The 24,875-nt window shown below is 39.5% G+C and overlaps 1 long non-coding RNA gene and 1 pseudogene across 2 annotated transcripts; both read left to right on the forward strand.

Annotated features, from left to right (window-relative positions):
• The first annotated feature begins 12,145 nt into the window (after positions 1–12,145).
• LOC143547588 (uncharacterized) lies at positions 12,146–13,044 on the forward strand. The gene is made up of 3 exons (XR_013137797.1): positions 12,146–12,222; positions 12,818–12,903; positions 12,982–13,044. It is a non-coding gene; the product is annotated as an uncharacterized LOC143547588 (long non-coding RNA).
• Positions 13,045–17,445: 4,401 nt separating this feature from the next.
• Positions 17,446–24,494, forward strand: LOC143547609 (lysine-specific demethylase JMJ26-like; annotated as a pseudogene). Its single transcript, XR_013137800.1, has 13 exons — positions 17,446–17,605; positions 20,228–20,387; positions 21,205–21,301; positions 21,385–21,520; positions 21,600–21,663; positions 21,754–22,294; positions 22,376–22,674; positions 22,781–22,993; positions 23,062–23,150; positions 23,227–23,312; positions 23,411–23,530; positions 23,608–23,722; positions 23,819–24,494. The product of XR_013137800.1 is annotated as a lysine-specific demethylase JMJ26-like (transcript).
• Positions 24,495–24,875: the final 381 nt, after the last annotated feature.

Raw genomic sequence — 24,875 nt, forward strand, 5'->3', positions numbered from 1 at the left:
ATTATTATTATTATTATTATTAAGAGTTAAGACTGACATGAAATAAATAGTAGTAAGCCTTCACCATAATTAATAAGTTGAAACCTTGCAGGTTTAAGCAGATTACATAACATACTCCTAAGAACAAATGAAGGTTTTTTTTGTTTTTTTGTTTTTAATTCTAATGCAAAAAAAAAATTATGAGAGATGAGAATGAGTACCCTTTAGCATAATTGTCTGCCTTCCTTTTTTTACTTGAATGATAAACTTCTTCCTGGACCAAATTTATTTTACTTAAATCTTTGTCCACCATTGTTAGAGTGAGTTGTGTTGTGTTGTTTCTTGACCATATATATATGATTATTAATTTGTATGTAAAGCTTTTCCTGAGAAGTGTTGATTATCATGACAAAAGTAAGTTTGGCTGCATACACATTTTACTATACATAGCCATTTCACCACTTTTATTTATTTCATTGAACAGAAACCCATGTGCTGCTTCCGTGCAATGTTGTAAAACTGCCGAGTAGGCGGCCGAGTACTTCCCAATTACTCCCCGTCTAGATCGAGTGCTTCCCGTCTCGGTCGAGTACTCCTTAGGTATTTTCCGAGTAATCCCCGACTACTCCCGAGTACTCGCAACTCCCCAGTCGACCGCCTAGTACCGCCTAATGACTTTTACAACATTGCTTCCGTGTAAAATTAAGTAAACAAACTTGTCTAAATTTAAATAATAAAATTGTGTAATTAAATCTTTCTTAATGTTGAAACTTATAATCCATGAATTTAAAATATTTCATTATTTTATTATAAATTAGTATAATTGAGAAGTTTGACGTCACAAAGTTTTTTAAGACTATTATTTTGACTACTTATGTAATTACTTTCAAGATTTATTTAAATTATTGAGTTTGTTTGGTTGATGGATACTTCATAATTCTTGGAATACTAACTAACCCGAGTTCAAGTCTTCAAAGCAACTTTTTTCTTTTTAGCTTTTTGTATGGTTATCCATCTATGTATTGGTTATTGTATTAGGTTTTTTTTTTTTTAATTTCTTTAGGCTTAGGATCCTCATACACTAATATGGATCTTCACATACAACTTTTTGCATATATTGCTCGTATAGGGCTATACGGGCCTTAGAGCACCCTAGTTGTGTCGGCAGTTGTCGGTCATTGTTTCTGGTGCCTCGTATAGCACTATCGGGCCGTATAGACAATTTTTAAAAAAATTTTAGACATTTTAGAATGTGTTATGTTATCTTTATTTTGAAAGTTAGAGACAGTGTAAATGTTCTACCTTACAAGGTTATATTTAGTTATTTGCATAAAGACTTGAAGATGAGTAAAGTATTGAAAGGTTGAATATTATAATAGGATAAATTGAATTTCAATTTACATAACATACTTGCCTAAGTAATTTGTAGTTGTACCCCGTGAACCTTCGTTTAAGATTATATTATGATGTTTTTCTGCAAAGTTTTTTATACGATCGTATAGCCCTATACGACCCGTATAGGTTTTATGGTGTACCAGGTGCTATACGAGCAATTAAATATCAATACGGCTCGTATTGGTCTATACGGTCGTATAGGCGGCAAAAAGTTGTTTTCCCCCCTCTGTACACTTGTCAGTCATGCATAGCCTATACGACCCATATGTGACATCTGCCCTGATCCGACCCGACCCAGGTACCCGTTTCCCTTACCCGAACTCTTTCTTTTATGATTTAATATTTATTTATACTTATACTTTATTTTTAATAATAATAATATATTTTCCTTCCCGCCTCTATCCCTCTCCTCTCTTTCCGCCTTGTTTCCCTCTTTTTCTTCTAACTCTTTGCTTGTCCTTTGTTCCTTCCCGCCTAAGGTTGTCTGCGCAGCTCCACGCGCCAGACCCCTTACAAGAAATCCTGCGTGAAGACCACCTGTTTCAGCGTTACGCGAGACGAACTCTTCTCGCAGCGCGCTAAGAATTGTAATTCTTCTCGCAGCGCGCTAAGAACGGTAGTTCTTCCCGCGACGCGCTAAGGATTGTAGTTCTTCTCGCAGCGCGCTAAGAATCGTAGTTCATCCCTCGACGCGCGAAGAATTATAGTTCTTCCCGCGGCGCGCTAGGAATTTTAGTTCCTCCCGCGGCGCGCTAAGAAATGTGATTCTTCCCGCGGCGCGCTTAGAAATGTAGTTCTTTCCGCGACGCGTTAAGGTTGGTTCTGTCTACCTTCGCGCTCGCGCTCTCTTGACCTTCTGTGTCTGCCTTCGCGCCTTAGCCTTCTCGCGCTGAATCCTTCGAGTTTTCTTCTGTTTAAATCTAGCCGTTTGCTTTTGTGTTGTCTTATCTTTTGAGCTGTTGACCTAATCTGCTTTATGTCTGAAAAGTTACTTTCGGCGCAGCATGCGCACCAACCCCATTGGTTGACAGATAAAGTGACTGACATAATCTTTTGAGATCTGCTTTTTCCATGCTTGACCTGTACCTTTATCTGTCCTCTCCCATGCCTTTTTCTGAATCCTGTCAGCCTTTTCCTCTTTTTCCCTGCTACCATATCTTTTGATATCTTTACTTTTCAGAACTTTTTACTGTTGATATCTTTTCTTTTACTTTTGGAGATCTTTTCTAGGGTTTGTGTCCCCTAGGGTTTGCCTATATATAGTACTATTTTCCTAACACTACACACACAAAACACTTAATCTCTCCTGTCCTCCTCCTTGCTCTCTCTGCCGCCTCCCTCTCTGCCTCCGTCTTCCTCCCTGTTCTGCCCTGCTTTTCCGGTAATATATATATATAATAATTTACTTATTAATTATGCTAACTTGTAATCAAGACTTAAAACAAATCATTAAAACAATAATCTTATTTATAGGTTAACTTGTGCTTGTTTAAAGTTGGTTCTTGCTTTATCTTACACCGCATCGTTTATCAAGTGAGTAATCTCGTACCTAATCCCTTTTTGCTTTTAATGTTTTGGGATGTTCATGTGTTCATACAAACTTAGAGTCTTAAACTTGTTTATGAACTTTAGTCGCGCAGTATCCCATGTGTTGAGGACGTAGACTTGGCTGTTTATTTGTATGTGTGGATCATTAACCGTCTTGTCGGTCTATTCCGCAGTTTTCATGGTACCATTAGATGAACACGGGAGAACTATCGTTTATGATTTTCTCTTTTGTTTACACATGCACAGTTTGTTTTGTTTGTGAGCTCAATTGTGAGCACTGGCAGTCTTATGAATCTTAGAGTTGGTCCCGATCAGATTACACCCTTGTTGAAAACCAGACATACACATGTTGCGCGCAGATTTATTGTTATCTATGTATTGTATTAAACTTGATTTCTCACCAACACGCAAGTGTTTGACGTTTATTTTAACACATGTTCAGGTTTGCAGTAGCTGTTTTGGAGCTTGTGGACACATAGGAAGTTTTCTTTATTTTGGACCTAGATTAAAATGTATCAAGACAAGTTATTGTTGTTCGAATATTATGATTTATAATATATTGATTTATGACGATTTATGTTATCTTATTTTTGCTTTGCGTGTGCGCGAATGAATGTATTTATTAAATATTGACACCCAATAGTGTCACGAGTAATGAAACAATATGTGGCGCCCCGATGTATAATCCGCCTTTGGTCGGGGTGTTACAGATTGGTATCAGAGCTCGTTGACTTTAGGATAGGTGGTTAGACGTAACGGCCTAGAATACCTAAGAGTCCCTTCTCGCGCATGAGAGAAATCTCATGTTTGCACGCTTATTGTTAATTACTCGTTATTTATGAATATGCTCGCGCTTGCGCAGTATATGATTTTATGTTTTATTTCGCGATATTTCGATTTTTGCTGAATTTCGATTTTTATTGATTTTTTTCTGCCTATTCGTTTGTTGGGATTTGAAGATCCGAAAAGTCATGGTGATACATGAATAGTTGATTTTCAATTTCCATTTACGATTATGTTCTGAGGTTGGAGACTTGAAAAGTCATGGTGATACATGAATTGTCAACCTCCAATACTCATTTTCTTGTGTATTTTATATTGAAGATTGAAAAGTCATGGTGATACATGAATCGCCAATCTCCAATACTCGTTTGCTCGTATATTTTAAATTGGGAATTCGGAAAGTCATGGTGATACATGAATTGTCGATTCTTGATTCGAATTCGTTACCTTTATTAAGTCTGCATTTAGGATCATTTATTTTACTTTAACTTTTGACTGTAACTGACTCCGTGAAACCAAGCTTTATAAGATTAAAACTTTGCGCTAAAACCAAGATATTAACTAAAATTAAAATTTTTATAGAATGCCTCCGCTATCTCGCCGATTTCAGAGAAGAGAAGCCTCGCGCATGCGTAGACAGCAACGTTCCCAGGAAATGGCCGCCGCAATAGCCCAAGCCTTGAGCCAAAACAATACCTCGAGTTATAACATTAAGTCCTTTAACGCGGGTAACCCTCCAAAGTTCACAGGTCTTGAAGGAGCCACCGTGATGCTCCAGTGGCTTGAGAAAATCGAAAACACTTTCCTCCACACCCAATGCCCCTCAGACAGACGAACCCTATATGCTTCCAGTGTCCTGGAATCCAGAGCGCTTACGTGGTGGAATGGAGTAGCTCATGCGCGTGGCGCAGAAGCTGCTTCCAGCATGCTCTGGGAGGAATTTAAGGAAATTCTTACGCGAGAATTCTGCCCTCCCAACGAAGTTAAGCGCCTGGAGGAGGAATTTTGGAATCTTAAGCAGTACAGCGGTGAAGCGCGCGAGTACGCGACGCGCTTCCATGAACTAAGCCTGCTGGTCCCTCACCTTGTTACCCCTTCACGCCGAGCAATCGAGAAATTCCTTGGGGGTCTCCCCATGGAAATTCAAGATTCTGTATGGGCCAGAAACCCAGTTACCCTCTCCGACGCCATCGAGTTGGCCGCTGTGCTCAGCGACAACCATGTCAGAGCAGGAACCCTGTTCCTGCGGGGAACAGAAAAGACCAAACTCACCAAGACTGTCCCTGAACCAACAGAAACCAAACCTGAACCCTCAAACCGTAACAACCTCAAGCGCAGGCGCAAGGCCTATGCGCTTACCAACCCGCCCATTGTCCAGCAACCCGCATACCAACCCCCAGTTTACGCGCCTAACCCTCTGTCAGCCTACCCAACTCCCCCTATAGTCCACAACTATGCCTTAACCAATCCAGCACTCCCTGCCCCGCCAACTAAGAAACCTTACACAGGAAACCACCCCTTTTGCCCAACCTGTAGATTTCACCACCCAACCCAAACCCCGTGTCGACTTTGTAACCGATGTGGCCGTACTGGTCACACTGCTGAGAACTGTAGAGTCCCTCCCGCCAACCCAATTGCGCCAACACCACCAGTCTACCCGCAGAACCCACAACCAACCTACCAAAACCCACGACCCAGATCGTGCTTTAACTGCGGTGATCCCAGTCATTTCCGGAACGCGTGCCCGAGACTACAAGTGCAAATCACACAAGCGAATCCGGTGAACCATATTTCAAACCAAGTGACGCGTGGACGAGCTTTTAACATAACCGCGCACCAAGCGCAAGCGAATAATGACGTAGTTAATGGTACATTTTTGCTTAACGGATTTTATGCTTCTGTACTTTTTGATACTGGCGCCGATCGAAGTTTTATCTCTCGCGCCTTCGAGCAGAAGCTTGCGCGACCGCGCAACGATTTAAAAGAAGATTTTTCAGTTGAATTGGCTAACGGTGAAACTGTTTTAATAAACTCAGTGATTAAAGATTGCACGCTTAACCTTAACGAAAACGATTTTCTGATTGACCTCATCCCCATGCCTCTTGGAAGCTTTGATGTTATCATTGGTATGGACTGGCTCTCGAAGAATCGCGCCGAAGTTATTTGCGCCAAGAAATTTATTCGCATACCTCGAGAAAATGGTGATCTTCATATTTACGGCGAGAAACCCTCCCGCGGTCTTAAACTTATGTCTTGCGCCGAAGCCCGAAGACTCATGCGGAAGAAGTGTATTGCATTTTTAGCACATGTGGTTAAACCTGCTGAAGAGAAGAAGCTTCGCGATATCCCTGTTGTGCGTGATTTCCCTGAAGTTTTTCCTGATGATCTTCCTGGTATCCCTCCCGCTCGTGAAGTCGAGTTCCGTATTGATCTTGTCCCTGGTGCTTCCCCCGTGGCTAAATCTCCTTACCGTCTTGCGCCCGCTGAGATGCAAGAATTGGCAAGTCAACTTCAAGAGTTGACCGCTAAAGGATTCATTCGCCCTAGCTCTTCGCCCTGGGGTGCTCCGGTGTTGTTCGTTAAAAAGAAAGATGGATCGTTTCGCATGTGTATTGATTACCGCGAGTTGAACAAACTCACCATTAAGAACCGGTATCCCTTACCGCGTATTGACGACCTCTTTGATCAACTCCAAGGTGCCTCTTGTTTCTCGAAGATTGATCTCCGCTCTGGCTATCACCAGTTGCGCATCCGCGATGAAGATGTTCCGAAGACTGCTTTTCGAACTCGTTATGGCCATTTTGAATTCTTGGTCATGTCCTTCGGTTTAACCAACGCACCCGCCGTTTTCATGGATCTAAGGAACCGGGTGTGTAGGCCTTTCTTGGATAAATTCGTGATTGTGTTTATCGATGATGTTCTGGTGTATTCTAAGACCAAGGCCGAGCACTAGCAACATCTTCGGTTGGTGTTGCAAAAGCTTAGAGCTGAGCAACTCTATGCTAAGCTTTCCAAGTGTGAATTCTGGTCTGATGAAGTACAGTTTCTTGGTCATGTTGTAAACAAGATGGGTATTCATGTCGACCCATCCAAAATTGAAGCAATCAAGAACTGGATTACGCCATCCTCTCCTTCTGAGATCCGTTCCTTTCTGGGCTTAGCTGGTTATTACCGGCGCTTCATTTCGAACTTCTCGAAGATCGCTTTGCCTTTAACAGCTCTAACGCACAAAGGTAAACCATATATTTGGGGCTCGAAGCAAGAAGAAGCCTTTCTAACGCTCAAACGTTTGTTGTGTGAAGCTCCTGTTCTTGCGCTACCTGAGGGTAATGATGATTTTGTAGTGTACTGCGATGCCTCCAACCAAGGTCTCGGTTGTGTTCTTATGCAACGAGGCAAGGTTATCGCTTACGCATCAAGGCAACTCAAGGTTCATGAAAAGAATTATACAACTCACGACCTCGAACTAGGTGCAGTTGTTTTTGCCTTGAATATCTGGAGACACTACCTTTATGGCACTAAGTGTATCCTCTACACTGACCATAAAAGCCTTCAGCATATCTTTGATCAAAAGGAACTTAACATGAGGCAACGCCGATGGAACGAACTCATCAGCGATTACGATTGTGAGATCCGGTATCATCCTGGTAAGGCTAATGTGGTAGCCGACGCGCTCAGCCGAAAACCCTGCCAGCTTAACTGTATCTTGCCGCGCACCCAGCTTCACTTCGCGCCGATTCAAAGCAACCTTGAATCGCGTATTCGTGACGCGCAGCGCGCATCCATCAGTAATGGTAACCTTCGCGCCGAGTTAGCGTGTGGCGCGGAAGCACTCTTTGTCCCTAATCTGAGTGGAATTCTCTGCTATCTCAATCGCATCTGGATTCCCTTTGATGAGAATCTTCGCGCTGATATCCTGAGTGAAGCGCACAAATCTCGGTATTCTATTCATCCTGGCGCTGATAAGATGTACAAGGATTTGCGCATAACTTATTGGTGGCCCGGTATGAAAAAGGATATTGCTGTGTTCGTAGCTAAATGCCTGACTTGTTCTAAAGTAAAAGCTGAACACCAACGCCCATCTGGTTTGCTCGAACAACCAGAAATTCCTACGTGGAAATGGGAATGTGTAGCGATGGACTTTATTACCAAGTTACCTTTGACAGCAAGCAAACATGATAGCATTTGGGTAATAGTGGATCGATTGACTAAGTCTGCTCACTTTCTGCCCATTCGTGAAAACTACCGTGTTGAGCAACTCGCGCAGCTTTATGTCAAGGAAATTGTCTGCCGCCATGGTACTCCTTTGAGCATCATATCCGATCGCGATGGCCGTTTTATATCTCGCTTTTGGAAATCTCTCCAATTTGCGCTAGGAACTCGCTTGGACATGAGTACGGCATATCATCCTCAGACTGACGGTCAGTCTGAGCGAACTATTCAAACTCTTGAGGATATGCTCCGATCTTGTGTTCTTGATTTTGGAGGTAATTGGGATTCGCACCTGCCTTTGATCGAGTTCTCTTATAATAACAGCTATCATTCCAGTATTGGTATGGCCCCATTTGAAGCACTTTACGGTCGTAAGTGCCGCTCCCCGATTTGTTGGAGCGAAGTGGGTGAAACTCAAATCACAGGACCCGAACTTGTTCAAGAGACAACCGATAAAATCGCCAAGATCCGTGATCATCTGCTGACTGCCAGGAGCCGACAGAAGAGTTACTCAGATCGTAGGCGAAAGCCTCTCGAATTTCAAGTTGGTGATCTTGTTCTCCTCAAAGTGTCGCCTTGGAAAGGTGTTGTCCGCTTTGGGAAGAAAGGTAAGCTTGCTCCTCGTTATGTTGGTCCATTCAAGATTCTCGCGCGTGTGGGAAAAGTTGCCTACAGACTTGACGTGCCGCCCGCGCTCAGTAATGTGCATCCAACGTTCCATGTATCCAATCTCAAGAAGTGTTTAGCTGACGAGAACCTTCACATTCCACTTGATGAAGTTCAAGTTGATGAAACTATGCATTTCGTTGAGAAGCCTGTTGAGATTATGGATCGCGAGGTTAAGCAAACCAAGCGCAGTCGTATCCCTATCGTGAAAGTTCGCTGGGAGTCCAAGCGCGGAGCCGAGTTTACATGGGAAAGGGAAGATCAAATGAAGATCAAGTACCCGCACCTGTTCTCTGCGCAACCTACTTCGAGATAAATTTCGGGACGAAATTTCTTAAAGTAGGGGAGACTGTGACATCTGCCCTGATCCGACCCGACCCAGGTACCCGTTTCCCTTACCCGAACTCTTTCTTTTATGATTTAATATTTATTTATACTTATACTTTATTTTTAATAATAATAATATATTTTCCTTCCCGCCTCTATCCCTCTCCTCTCTTTCCGCCTTGTTTCCCTCTTTTTCTTCTAACTCTTTGCTTGTCCTTTGTTCCTTCCCGCCTAAGGTTGTCTGCGCAGCTCCACGCGCCAGACCCCTTACAAGAAATCCTGCGTGAAGACCACCTGTTTCAGCGTTACGCGAGACGAACTCTTCTCGCAGCGCGCTAAGAATTGTAATTCTTCTCGCAGCGCGCTAAGAACGGTAGTTCTTCCCGCGACGCGCTAAGGATTGTAGTTCTTCTCGCAGCGCGCTAAGAATCGTAGTTCATCCCTCGACGCGCGAAGAATTATAGTTCTTCCCGCGGCGCGCTAGGAATTTTAGTTCCTCCCGCGGCGCGCTAAGAAATGTGATTCTTCCCGCGGCGCGCTTAGAAATGTAGTTCTTTCCGCGACGCGTTAAGGTTGGTTCTGTCTACCTTCGCGCTCGCGCTCTCTTGACCTTCTGTGTCTGCCTTCGCGCCTTAGCCTTCTCGCGCTGAATCCTTCGAGTTTTCTTCTGTTTAAATCTAGCCGTTTGCTTTTGTGTTGTCTTATCTTTTGAGCTGTTGACCTAATCTGCTTTATGTCTGAAAAGTTACTTTCGGCGCAGCATGCGCACCAACCCCATTGGTTGACAGATAAAGTGACTGACATAATCTTTTGAGATCTGCTTTTTCCATGCTTGACCTGTACCTTTATCTGTCCTCTCCCATGCATTTTTCTGAATCCTGTCAGCCTTTTCCTCTTTTTCCCTGCTACCATATCTTTTGATATCTTTACTTTTCAGAACTTTTTACTGTTGATATCTTTTCTTTTACTTTTGGAGATCTTTTCTAGGGTTTGTGTCCCCTAGGGTTTGCCTATATATAGTACTATTTTCCTAACACTACACACACAAAACACTTAATCTCTCCTGTCCTCCTCCTTGCTCTCTCTGCCGCCTCCCTCTCTGCCTCCGTCTTCCTCCCTGTTCTGCCCTGCTTTTCCGGTAATATATATATATAATAATTTACTTATTAATTATGCTAACTTGTAATCAAGACTTAAAACAAATCATTAAAACAATAATCTTATTTATAGGTTAACTTGTGCTTGTTTAAAGTTGGTTCTTGCTTTATCTTACACCGCATCGTTTATCAAGTGAGTAATCTCGTACCTAATCCCTTTTTGCTTTTAATGTTTTGGGATGTTCATGTGTTCATACAAACTTAGAGTCTTAAACTTGTTTATGAACTTTAGTCGCGCAGTATCCCATGTGTTGAGGACGTAGACTTGGCTGTTTATTTGTATGTGTGGATCATTAACCGTCTTGTCGGTCTATTCCGCAGTTTTCATGGTACCATTAGATGAACACGGGAGAACTATCGTTTATGATTTTCTCTTTTGTTTACACATGCACAGTTTGTTTTGTTTGTGAGCTCAATTGTGAGCACTGGCAGTCTTATGAATCTTAGAGTTGGTCCCGATCAGATTACACCCTTGTTGAAAACCAGACATACACATGTTGCGCGCAGATTTATTGTTATCTATGTATTGTATTAAACTTGATTTCTCACCAACACGCAAGTGTTTGACGTTTATTTTAACACATGTTCAGGTTTGCAGTAGCTGTTTTGGAGCTTGTGGACACATAGGAAGTTTTCTTTATTTTGGACCTAGATTAAAATGTATCAAGACAAGTTATTGTTGTTCGAATATTATGATTTATAATATATTGATTTATGACGATTTATGTTATCTTATTTTTGCTTTGCGTGTGCGCGAATGAATGTATTTATTAAATATTGACACCCAATAGTGTCACGAGTAATGAAACAATATGTGGCGCCCCGATGTATAATCCGCCTTTGGTCGGGGTGTTACACCATATAGATCTATACGACCTGTATAGACATGTCTAGTAAATATAAGGGTGGTGTATAAAGATCACATCCCTTTCTTTATTTTAAAATTAAAATTTCTTTAAAGTTTTTAATTTCTTTTTCTTTTCCCTTGAATCTCTACCTCTTATTATTATTAAAATTATTATTATTATTAGGTATATTGATTTTTATTAATCCTAGCTATTGCCTTTGGTCACTGCCGGTCTCAACTAATAAATTGACTACTGACGGTCCCAACTTTTAACGTAATTGTTCCTAATGGTCCGCGACTAACAGAATCCTAACGTCGTTAGTTTCAGGTCGTCAGAAAAACGTTTTTGGCCAGAAAAGTCAAATTTGTTGCCGGAAAACACCACCTGAACACTGCGACCACCACCAATTCACCGCCAACCAACTACCATCACTTGAGCACTATCAACCGATTCCGGCGACGGTTCTAAGATTTCCGACGACCTCAATAATTGGGCTTTACTAGAAAAAGGTTCCTAAAAGTCCGATACAAAGTTACCAAGATGTTTGGGACGAAAATGTTGAGTTTTCGGAAAGAATTTTGAATTTCCCAGCCAAAAACGTTTTTCCGGGGACCTGAAACTAACATGTTAGGATTATGTTAGTCGTGGGCCGTTAGGAACAAATACGTTGAAAGTTAGGACCGCCGGCAGCATTTTCGTTAGTTGGGATATGTAGTGACCAAAAGACGATAGTTGAGATTAATAAAAACCACAATAAACCTTTTTATTATTATTATTATTATTATTATTATTATTATTATTTTCACAAAAGTTGGTTTAACGTTAACACACGTTGATTGGGTGGCCAGAGCATAAGGCTGGCTTTATACGGAAACATGGCACTACAACCTGTTCATTTTTCTTTTTTTTTATTATTATTTTTTTACAAGTAACCTGTTCATTTTCATACTCAACTCCTCCTCCATTGATCATTCATCATCATCATCTACCAACAATGACTGGCAAACATGGCAACAAAATGAGCAAAGCCTCTTCAAAACCTGCCACGAGTGCTGTTCCCGTGCAAGTGAAACCTGAACCAGCAGCTGAGAATGAAATAACTTCTTCAAGTAGTAAAAAAAGAAAGGACATTTCTCCTTCACCAGATCAGGTCAAATATTAGACTTTAAATCTTTACTTTTGCTGTTGAGTTTTTATTTATTAATAATCATTTTGATTTTTTTTTATGTAGGTTTGGAATGAAGATGATGATGAGTATAATCATGCCCTAGATGTCACAGAAATCTTCTTCTTATGACCAATAAAAGGTTTATAATAATAATAATAATCATCATCATAATAATAATACCTGGTTTTTTCACAAAAAAAATTAAGCCTTTTCTTAGTTTGATAACATGTTTGTTTGGTTTAAAATTCCCAAAATTTTAAGTGTAAAAAGTTGATTTGTGAGCTCGGATCTATAAAAAGGTCGAAATGAGCCGACTTTTTTCGAGCTACGATTGATAAAGCTCGTTAAGTTAGGCTCGTCGAGCCTTAACGAGCTTTGTGTATTTTTAAGTTTTACTTCTTTTGGACTTCTATGTATTAGTTTTACATTTCACAGTCGAGCTCTAGCCAAGCTAAGGCTCGTTTAAGGGTTTTACATATACAAAAGTAATTAAAAGCGTATATAAATTAATTAATAAAAAATAAACGGGCTGAGCCCAAGCTTCAAAAAAACAACTTGCAAGCCGAACTCGAGCTTTCATAAATCAAAACAAGCCGAGTTCGACCATTGTCGAGCTCGGTCTTGGCTCGTTTACACCCCTATAACATGGAAACCTGGAATGTGAAATCTGAATTTTTGTATGTATTTTTGACAGAATTATAATTTGAATTTAAGACATATTACTTGTCTTGCAGGTACCAGGGTGCATCCAAAAACGAAACTGTTAAAGAATGCTCTGCTTGCAGCAATCTTGACAAAGAAATAGAGGCCACAGTTAATGGTATTGGTATCTCCTTTAAATTATTTTTGTAAGTAAGTTTGACTTTAAGTTATTTATCATTGAATTGTCACTTGTCAGGCATTTTTGCTTCGAGTGATGATTGTCTACGTTCGTTCGCCAAGGCAGCCAATATCCCGAAAAGTTTGTAAGCTGCAACATTAACATTTAACAGCCTGATTAATGTGTTTGATTCTCATACAGTTATATAAATATATTAAACTTTGTTGCAGTAGGCCATGATTTATCACCATCTGTTGTTCCGAGTACAGCAATGGACTTTGCAGGATTATGGAAAGGGGTCGCTCTCGAGCAGTCAGAAAAAGATATGCTAGAGGCTATTAACAAGCGCTACCCGAACACATTTACAAGAGTCAAAATCCGTTCACAGCCGCATTGGCGCAGCTTTTTGGGAGCGCTGCATGTATTCATTAAACGTTTCCTAGATTCGTCTGTGGATGCATTGGTGGAGGACGGGGTCACCAGCCGTGAGGAGGGTTTGGATGATTTTGAGATTCTTGGGTTTGACCTGTCGTGGGCCCGTGAGAGGCTAGAGATGGTCAAGAATATGAAATTTGGAAATGACCCGTTGAGACTGAAGCTGTTGGTTGATGAAGAGCGTGTGAATGTGACGTGGAAAGAGATGGTTGAGGCAAGTGCGAGGTTGGCGAAGGCTCGCTTGGATTATAATAGGGCTATGGATAACCAAACCAAGACGGTAAATGAGGTGGCTCAGAAGTTTGGAGCCAAATATGATGACGTGTTAAACGGGAATCTTGGTTTCGGTATGTTGCCCGGGCATTAGCTTGTGAGGATTTTAGATTTTGCAAACAGTTGGTTATTGTCATGGGATTTTAATTCCAGTTCCTTTAAATTCCCACGAATTCTGTGAAACGAACGCGCCCTAACATAATATATGTAGACACATAGTGTATTAAACAATTTGAACTTTGAAACTCAAACTAGTCTACGAGGAGTTAACCACATTGTGTATTATGTTTTTACTTGATAGAGATTGAGAAACTGTCAAGAATGTTCTATAGTTTTTTTATTTCTATTTTGGTTGATGTGGAGATGGAAACAAATAATAATCATAGAAGAATAAAATTGATTTTATTATAATAAGATAAAATATAATGGTTTGGTGTCACAATTGCATGATTGGACCACGTCACGTCACCTTTTGTGGATGCATTGGTTAATCAGATCACTAGCCTCGAGGCGGATTTGAATGATTTTGATTTTGAGGGGCTTGAGTTCAATCTTCCGTGCCCCCGAATGAAGCTAGACATAATTCATAGTCATATGTGTATATAATGTTTTTTTGTAAAAAAGAAAAGAAAAGTGAATTGTTGTGCTCGGTATTAAGCTCAAGAAGAAGTGAAGTTACGGCCTTATGCTTACGACAAAACAAATAGGAAGAAGCAAAGAACCAGTCGGTGTCTTATCGTGTTTGAAATGAAGAACAACCAATATGTGTTTGAATCCTGTCCTTTGCGTCGTAGCTAGGTTCTCACGATCGATTATAACGATTACCAACAACCAGTGTTGTAAAAATCGGAATTAGTCTGCGACTAGTCACTAATCGGTGGCTTACCGATTCAATTTCATGTAACTGGAATAGACGGTCAAAGTCGGCCCAAGTCGGTCAAAAAGTCAGATGTTAAATCAATTAAAATTTGTCAAAATCTTTGGCATATTTGAAAATTACAATTATTTTGAAAATTTGTATATAAAAATAGTTAGATATGTATAAGAAATATATAATCTAGAATTTAAATATAGAATTACAATTCGATTAATTTTAACCTTAAGTCGGTACCCCCACCACCCGACTAGGGCTTAGTGAGTATGACAACACTCAAATCAACTTGAGTCAATACGGGTAATGAAGCAGGTCGCGTACATCAAGGCCACTCGACTACAACTCTATTTCTCTTATTTTTTTAAAAGTTTTTAATTTCTTCTATTTTTTTCTTTCATTTAATTAAAAAGAAAACTTGAAAACAGCAGGCCTGTAAACGTACTGAACGAACAAGGGCATGTTCGTGATCGTTTGTTTAAATTCTAAATGAGCAGTTCATGAACATAAATGAACATATATTAAAAAATGTAAACGAACACAAACAAACATATATAAATGAGCGAACGAAACATGTTCTTGTTCCTTTAATTAAACGGGCACAAATTTTTTGTTCATGTTCGTTCGATTGTTAAATAATCGAACATAAACAGACTTCACGCCGAACGATTCACGAACAGTTCACCAAACATTCGATTTGTTTACATGCGTACAGAAAACACCTTTGTTTCATTTTAAGTTTTACTGTTTTTATTTTTGTTTACTGATAGGATACCAATTTTGCTTTTATTTTTGTTTTTTTAGTTCCGGTATTGTAACGAACGTGACGAAGACCGACCAAATTTTTGTAGACTCATCGCCCGAGATCGACAACACTCGGGTTTTACCAAAGCCCGAGCTTTACTGACTGACGACACCCCATTGGTCCACCTCAGTTTTTAAATTGTTTTCGTTTTAGTTCTGATGCCATAACGCACATAACCAAAATTAACCGAATTCTTGTCGACTTATTACCTCAAAGCAGAGACCACAATGCTTGGGTTTTACCAACGTAACCAATGCTCGAGTTTTGCCAACCTGCCCGGTGCAACACGTCGGGTAAAATACTAGTTATTATATAATATAAACAAGAACTTTGGTGCCGCAAGTCGCCTATTGGGCCACTTGGCGGCACCGTATTGTTCGATTAATTTTGTTTTTTTAGTTCGGTTATCATAATAAACGTAATGGAAACTGACCAAACGTCATTTTTTTTTGTTTTAGTTCTGGTACCATAACAAACTTAAAAGAAACCGACCGAATTCATGCTTCTGGTGTCCAGCGGAAGTGCGTTTTCTTTAAACAGTTTCTCAATGTTGACACGAATGGGAACGACCTATCCGCATGGTTTGACAAAAAGCGGTTAAGTGCGACTAGGCGTCCATTCAGTGTCTGGGCTTGCTTGATGGTAGTAGGTGATTCCATTTTGATAATGGCTTCGACCTTTTCAGGGTTCGCTCTGAAGCCATCTTTAGTAACAATGACTCCCAAGAACTTCCCTTCTTCCATCCCAAAGGAACACTTGCTCGGGTTGAGCTTCATGTTTATCTTTCTGAGTGTGTTGAAAGTTTTTTCGATGTCTTTCAACATCGCTTCTGGCTCAGGGCTTTTGATGACCAAATCATCCATGTAGACTTCCAAGTTTCTCCCAATTTGGGCATGAAACTCTTTGTCCATCAGGCGTTGGTATGTGGACCCTGCATTCTTAAGTCCGAATGGCATCATTTGATAACAAAATGTGCCATCGGGCGTCCGAAATGCGGTTTTATCCTGATCATCTACAGCCATGTGGATTTGATGGTACCCCTTATATGCGTCAAGGAAGCATTTAAGGCGAAACGGTGCTAATGAATCCACTTTGAGGTCAATTTCGGGTAACGGGTAACAATCTTTGGGGCATGCTTTGTTTAAATCTTTTAACCACGTGGTCGTGGGTTCGGGTCCCACGGATGGCGCCAATGAAGAAACACTAAGTGACCCCGAGTAGATTATGGGTAATCTGGGGGTTAAGTAATGTTTCCCACGAGGGTTAGGTCCGGCAAAGAAGGATGTTCTTCAGATGACCTGCAAAACAGACACCGTGAGCTCGTCACTGAGAAGGGGGGGTTCCTCCTTGTGACCACCCTCCGGCGTGAGAATCAAACTAGATTGCTCTGAATATAAGTGTATATTGAGAGAAATAGCTAGTGAAGGTAAAATACAAGATGATCATACCGTTCCAAGGTGTTGGAGTATTTATAGCCGAAGGTAGGTTTCCAAGCAGGTACAGCCAGCTGTATAATATTCCTGTTCTACCAACTATGGGCTACGCACGTGCCATGCTGGTTGGTGGGTAGGCAGCGGCTGATAGTGACAAGGCCGGCTGTGTACTGTTCCCTTTCCACCAACTGCAGGCTATGTGCGTGCCACGACAAGGGTTGGTGAGTAGGCAGCGGCTAATAGTGACAAACAGTACTAGAGCATGCTCCTCGTACTGTTGTCGGTGAGCTGTCACCCTGTGATTGGTTCATGGGCTGCTTTGGTCAGATCTTGTCTATTTTGTCCATACCTTGGCAGGTATAGTACAAAAGATCTTCCAGAAGCATACGGACTGGCTCATTTGGGCGGGAGTATTCCCGCCTTGCTCATTCCTTCAGGTGACACTGAATTATTGAGAGTTAGTGCCTTGTGCGTGTAGCCTTGCTATTAGTGCGGGTAGCCTTCCCTGATGGCTTGTATCCGCAGCTGCGGGGACAGGCGGGGTACTTCACCATTGGGAGGCTTTCCCTGCGGGAACATCTGGTGTACTGCGCGTAAGGTCTTCATCTCTGAGCATGGTGGGTCCTGCGGAACCAGTTGGTCCTTGCGCAGACGTCCCTCTTCAAGGTGAGTCTTGCGGGTCCAAATGGGCTCTGCTGGGACCTACCTCTTCAAGACTGAAGCTGATGGCTGATGGAAAATCTCTAAAGGTGGCAATAGCGAGGTTGCTGAAGGCTCGCTTGGATTATGATAGGGCTGTAGACGCCCAAGCCAAGACAGCTAGTGAGGTGGCTCAGAAGTTTGGAGCCAAATATGATGACGTGTTGAGCGGGAATCTTGGTTTCGGTATGTTGCCCGGGCGTTAGCTTGTGATACGGCTCGTCAAAACCTTTTCGTCCACCACTTATGGTTTATGGATCTTCAACCTCAAACCTATGCTGAGTTATGTAATTTTTTAAGTGTTTTTTTTTTGGCCATGTATGTATAGTATGTGGTTAGTGGGGGTGCAAACGAGCCAAATTACTTATAAGCTACTTGAGACCGACTCAATTTTAGAATATTTAACTAAAAAATTAACTAACATTCACTTCATATACTAAAGATCTTACGTTTTTACACTAGGTTAGTTATGTAATTTGTGAAAGCCAGTGGCCCGGTGAACAACAAAGCAATGTTTTAAAAACGGTTTTTTACACGTACCGGATTAGACTAAAAAATGGTACAACCGGTTGAACAGGGTTATACCGGGAGGTTCAATCGGTTGAATAGTTTACCTTATAATTTCCTATAAATACAACTTTAACTCCAAAAATAATCCAAAAATAAATGATTTCATAACAAAAAATAATTTAAAACTCAATCCATATTAAAAAAAAATAACACAAAAACACTCAATTTAAAAAAAAAAGAGTCCTAAAGCTCACACATTTTAATATTAATCGTTTGGTTAAAAGTAATTTTGATAAAATATGGGTCGCAAATATAAAAAATTTCTTGGACATAAAACCGCTTTGCCGGTAAAAACCGGTATTTTAGAAAAAACCGCCAGTATGATGTTCTAGCAAACTGGCCAAAAATACCGGACACAAAATACCGGTCTGCTGTGCAAAATTCGGTTGAACCAGCCGGTTTGAATCTGTTTTTAAAACACTGCAACAAAGTGACAAGCCCTATAATTTTTTGTTTCTTAAAATTATCAAAAGTTTGCCTAAAACTATTATCTACATACGAAATTGACTTATTTAAAAATTGACTTTGTTAAATAGATGTGTGAAATACTCAACTTTAGGATTCATACCGTTTTATATATATAATAAAACAAATCACATTTATTATCTTAGGGAATACCAACCTTTTGTGAAGTCGTTGGTGATGAAATTCTGATCTGAAAGTTGGGTTAAACCATCTATGACTCGACTCATCAATACAATTTCGTCCACTACTAGTCTAACTACGGGCATGCAACTTTAAACACAACCCACATTATTTCATATTTAAGTTTGGTTATTTTCTATCTCGCTTGACTCTATTTAGCGAGATGTAAAATATCAGCTCATTTATAATAATTTCAAAAGAAAATTTAAATTTAACTTATATCCAGAGACTAAACATGTTATATTTTTGCAAATTGCTGGTAGTAATTTGTGAATGTTAGACTTAGCCTTAACAAAACTCACTATTTGTGTGATCCCCCCCCCCTTATGCAGGCGACTTTCTTGTGTTTTTAGGTCACTTCAAATTTGAGAGCTCCGTTGCCCCAAGCTGAGGGACTATGCTGGCTTGAGTGTTTCCACAGGAAATCATACCGCCGGCTGCCACCTGGCAGTTGTTGTGCCATCACAAAAACAGAACTGTCTGGCGTAACACATGGCGGAATGAAAAACCTGGTGGGCTCGAGATTCGAACCAACAACCTCTCAAAGCCTAGCTTAAATCATTTATTATTATAATCCACTAAAAGTGGCACATGTGTAGATCGAACTTGTGTTGATATTGAATGACCCAGGCCTTCCTACAGACATGCCACGAATTATTTGTGTGATTTTCTAAAATACAAATAAAAGAAACTAATTTTATTTCAATTACGGGACGAGAGTAAAAATGTGATGGCAGTAGGGGATTGACCGGTTCAGCTGCTCCTTCGGCCCTCCCCCTCTTAAAAAAATATAATAATAGGCGTTTAGAATAGGCTTAGGTTATTCATACACCAAGAAGGTTATTCACACACCAGGAGGGTGTCAAGTCATTTTCAGTCAGAAGTGTCAGTTTTTATTTATTTGCATCGTATAAACCCTATACGAGCTGTATAGGGCTATACGACTCGTATAGTATATATATATTTTTTAGATTTTTTTAAAATTACAAAATATTAAAAATAAAATCCGAGTTGTTTACAAAATAGAAATATGTAATTTAAAAGTAAATATTTTGCTATATACATAAAAACATACGAACAACATGAGCGTTTTTGGGTAACGACTTTATATGTGATCATGCAATCCATTTTGGTTGACGCCCATGTGAGTTATCTAAGCTTTGAGCTTTTGAAATATATCTGTCATGAAAATAATTATGCTTGGAGCAAGAAAAACTGATACTTGGCCTGCACGGGTTGTATTCCATCTATACGGCTCATATAGACCATAAAATAATTATAAATATCTGGCCAAAGTACAGCTGACATGCTGTCCATATGAGTCGTATAAACCCTATACGGCTCGTATAGGGTGTATATGAACAAGAATATCTATACGACTCGTATAGGGTCTATACGGCTCGTATAGACTACAAAAAGCTTGTCAATGTTAATAAGTTAGCCCTATACCTATACTACAACCCTTAAAATAAAGTAATTTAGAGTCAAAACGTCCTGGACACGCCTGCTTTCTAGTTCCACCCCACCAACAGTAACAAAACAATGGCAAACAATAAAACACCTTCAAATCTGGTACTAACCATGTTGAACCAGAAGTTGATCTGAACAAGAGTTCATGTAAAAAAAGAAAGAAGGCTGTTAAGGAAGAAGCAGCAAAATCATGCCACCAATGTTACAGGAATGATAAAGACTCTGTACTTGAGTGCACTAAATGTAAATCCAAAAGATATTGTGTTGGTTGCATCACTAAATGGTAGTTAGTTATTTTTAGTTTTTACTTTTTACCACTTTGAGCAGCAATAAACAATAATAGTCTGTCGTTGTTTACTTTACGGGTTTGGGTTTGGTATAAACGGGTTCGGGTCAGGCCGGGTTTGCTGGTTAGACCCGGTTAACCCGCTTATTTATTAGTTATTTTTAAAAAAAATTTTATATGCTAAATTAAATTGACTGTGTATCTTAAAGACAAAATTCAAAATCTAAAAAGGCATTTTACAATAGATTTTTAATTTTTTATATAAATTTGTATTTTTTGATATAAAAATGTAAACTTAAAGAATTTATATGTGAAACAATTAAAAAAATAAAAAGAGAAAGGAAAAACACTTTCACGTCAAACCGGTCGTGTTTGGGTCACCCCATGAATATGCTAGTTGTGTTTTGGGTCAACCTGCAAATATGCTGGTTCGCTGGTCCCGTTTAACCCATTTGTTTACTTATTATTTTTAAAAAAAAAATTTTTATATACTAAATTAAATTGATTGTGTATCTTATGACAAAATTCAAAATCTAAAAAGGAATTGACATCAGATTTTGTAAGTTAAACGTAATTTTTTTATATAATTTGTACTTTTTGTTATAATAATGCAAATTTAAAGCATTTATATGTGAAAACAATTAAAAAAACTTTCGTGTCAAACGGGTCGTGTTCGGGTCAACCTGCGAATATGTTGGTCGTGTTCGGGTTCATGTGTCTTTCATGATTTTCGGGTTAGTGACGGGTTGGACGACCCGCGAACTCATGAACACGACCTGTTTAACATTCCTAGCTAAACTGACATAATATGCAGGTACCCTGATGTATCAGAAGAGGAGTTTGTTAAAGCTTGCCCATTTTGTTGCAATAACTGCAACTGCAAAGCATGCTTGCGTCGATCCGCACCTAAAGTCGGTTTCTGCAACAAACACTTTGATATTATATGTGTCATTCCATAAGTATCTTAAAACTGATTCCTTAATATATTATGCAGCATATGCAGGGTTATTCTTGCTCTTTACCTAATAAAATTATATACTCCAAACACATCCTACAAAAAGTATTCCCTCTTGTCACAAAACTTAATGAAGACCAGATGATAGAAAAAACAATAGAGGCTAAGGTTAAAGGTAACACATTATAATTCTTTTTATGAGTAATTTTAACTCTATTAAATTATTATTATTCTTATTATTATCTCATTGGCAGGTGTATCTATATCAGAGTTAGAATTACAGGATGCTGACTGTGACGCGGATGATAATATATTTTGGTAAGTCATGAAATCATTAATTAATAATTAATCTTGTTCAACTAATTATATGGTATTATATAAAGTTCTCAGAAGTTATCTTTTATGCAGTGACAACTGTGGATCATATTCCTTTGACTTTTATAGAAGCTGCACATGTGGATATGATTTATGCCTGGAGTGTTGTCGGGAGTTGCGTGATGGCCAACTTAAGGGTTTGACTTGTGGATGGAAAGCTCGTATAGACGGTAGCATTCCATGCCCGCCAAAAGATATTGGTGGTTGTGATGGTGGGACCACCCTTGAGTTGAAACGCATAATGAGCGTTAACTGGATTGGGAATTTACTAGAGAAAGCACAACGAATGTACAAAGGTGACGATGGTGATGATATTTTCCAAACTTGTTTCGAATCCAATGCGAGTTGTGTGTGTAGTTTGAGTGCTAAAGACATTGAACCTCAACATATGCAGCATTTCCAATTTCATTGGTCAAAAGGTGAACCGATAATAGTCAATGATGTTCTTTCAACTTCTTCAGGGCTAAGTTGGGAGCCGATGGTTTTGTGGCGCGCTTTTCGTGACATCACAAAAAGTGCCAATCATTCAAATGCTTGTGAAGTTAAAGCAATCAACTGCTCGGATTGGAGTGAGGTCGGTATAATAGATATTATTATTATTACATTAAAAGCTTAGTATTAACACATGCCGCTAACTATCAGTCATGCTATACAGGTTACTGTCAATCTTGGCAAATTCTGTAAGGGATACTCTGCAGGTCAAGTAAATGACCGAGGGTTAGTTTTGAAGTTGGAAGATTGGCAATCTTCTTGTTTATATCAAGGAGAATCGCCTCGTCATTATGTTGAATTCATTAGCTGTTTACCTTTTAAAGATTATACACACCCTCATAATGGCTACCTTAATGTGGCTGTTAAGTTGCCTGACTGTCATCAAAACCGGACATGGGCCCAAAGATGGATATTGCTTACGGAGACTCGGTTACTAAGCTGCACTATGAAAAATCTGATACTGTATGGCTTATCTAATACATGTGCTTAAACAAATATAAAATTCTCATAAAGTGTTTTAAATATTAGAATGCCATTGCTAAACATATTTGAAATTGCTAATTTGTAGGTGAATTTATTGACACATATAAAATCCGGTGTCCTTACATCCACAAAGCATGGTGACCAACAGGAATCTTTAGTTTGTGAAGCGGGCCCACAAAGAGACGACTCGATGGACGAAGGTGCTCTGTGGGATATATTTCAGAGGCAAGATGTGCCTAAATTAGAGGAATATTTAAGAAATCACTCAACAGAGTTTAGTCATAGTGCTTGTCTTTCAGTTGAGATATTATTGCAAGATTCGTTCAAAACTATTGTCTGTCGTTATTATAACAAAGCTTGCGTGAGTGCGTGACGCTGCAGGTCTTTCACCCGATACATGACCAAACCTTTTACCTGAACATTGAAACACAAAAGGAAGCTCAAAGAGGAATTTGGTATTTCTTTAACTATACTGTTTCCGGTTGCTTGTCATTTATACAGTTTTTATCAATCTTTTTTTATGCTGGTTAGGAATCGAACCATGGACCTTCGAACAAAAACTCGGTGATGCGGTTTTTATACCAGCTGGCTGTCCTTATCAAGTTACAAACTTAAAGGTTAGAATATATACATATATATCACTTATGTTATATATCACTTATGTTATTAATTTGTTTAGCACTCTTTGTATGCTAATAATATTTCCTCCTTACAGTCAAACACGAAGGTTGAACTCAACTTTATTTCACCCGAAAGTCTTGGCGAATGTATCCACTTACAGAAAGAACTGCGTATGCTTCCCGACAATCACAGGGCCAAAAAACAAAAACTAAACGTAATTTTCTCATTATTCAAATCAAGAAACTTGCATTTTTTTCTTTTACATAATCTCCTGCTTTGTATGCTGTATAGATTGGGAAAATGATGATTTATGCATTAGACGAAACCGTATCAGAATTGTCAAGGTTTATAGATTCACATGGGTCCACTCAAGATCAATTTGCCAAGACGCCAAATATCTTCAATGGTATGTAAAATGCAGCATTTAACATCTACCGTATCTTGTAGCAATATAATGTTTTTTCACTCTAATTACATATTATTGTATTAAACTTCGATGCAGGAGGCGATGGCATGAATGTTAATAATCATAGTAATGGTTGGGTATCGGATTCCGAGAGTGACAGCATATCGGAGTATACCCGCAATGTATCTCCTGCGTTATCACCATCGGTCAACCATACAGTTGACCATCAGCCTATCACCATAGAAGATTCTGATACATCTGAAAAAGATGTACATGCAGAATTGTGGCAAGGGAACGCTATTGGACAACCGGGAAAAGAGATACTACAAGCTGTTATGCAACACTACCCGAACACATTTAAAGGCGTAAATCTCCGTTCAAAGCCGTACTGGCTGACCATTTTGAACGAACTGCATGTATTCATTAAACATTTTTTAGAAACATCTGTGGATGCATTGTCAGAAGATGAGATCACTAGCCTTGAGGCGGATTTGAATGATTTTGAGAGTTTCGGGTTCGACCTCTCCTGGGCTCGTGGGAGGCTAGACATGGTTAAAAATCTCAAATTTGGAAGTGACCCGTTGAGATGGGAGCTGGTGGAAGCAAATGAGAGGCTAGAGAAGGCTCGGGTAGATTATGAGAAGGCTAAATATGCCCGAAACAAGAAAGTAAACGAGGTGGCGTGGAAATTCGGAGCTGAATACGAGGACGTGTTAAATGGCAGTCTTGGATTCGGTATGCTACCCGGGTATTAACTTATCAGGAAGTTTATATTTTGACTAGATTATTACTTTATCATATGCTAATGCTAGTGTTGTTATAAATGTGATATATTATTTTGCCATATAACTGCTGCTATCTTTTGTATAATTTCTTATGTTTAAATATAAAATGTTAAGGACATTATTTACTTGGTGAAGGTATAAAATTTAGTTTTAAAAAATATGAGTAATATATTTAAATGAATAATTTTTAAGCCTAAGGAACTGTAATTTATATGTTATCCTAAAACTGAATTTACATAAGCTAAGGGGTCCCAAGTGGCTGCAACACTATTAACAGACTCAACTGTACCACCACCACCACCACCATCCCAACCATAGTCACACTGCACTGGGTGTTGACCCAACGGCCAACCCACGGTTCCAGTTAC

This window comes from Bidens hawaiensis, unplaced genomic scaffold (assembly GCF_021521415.1).
Source record: "Bidens hawaiensis isolate Kalapana, Puna unplaced genomic scaffold, B.hawaiensis_p1.1 tig00014763_1, whole genome shotgun sequence".
NCBI classification, from domain to species: domain Eukaryota; kingdom Viridiplantae; phylum Streptophyta; class Magnoliopsida; order Asterales; family Asteraceae; genus Bidens; species Bidens hawaiensis.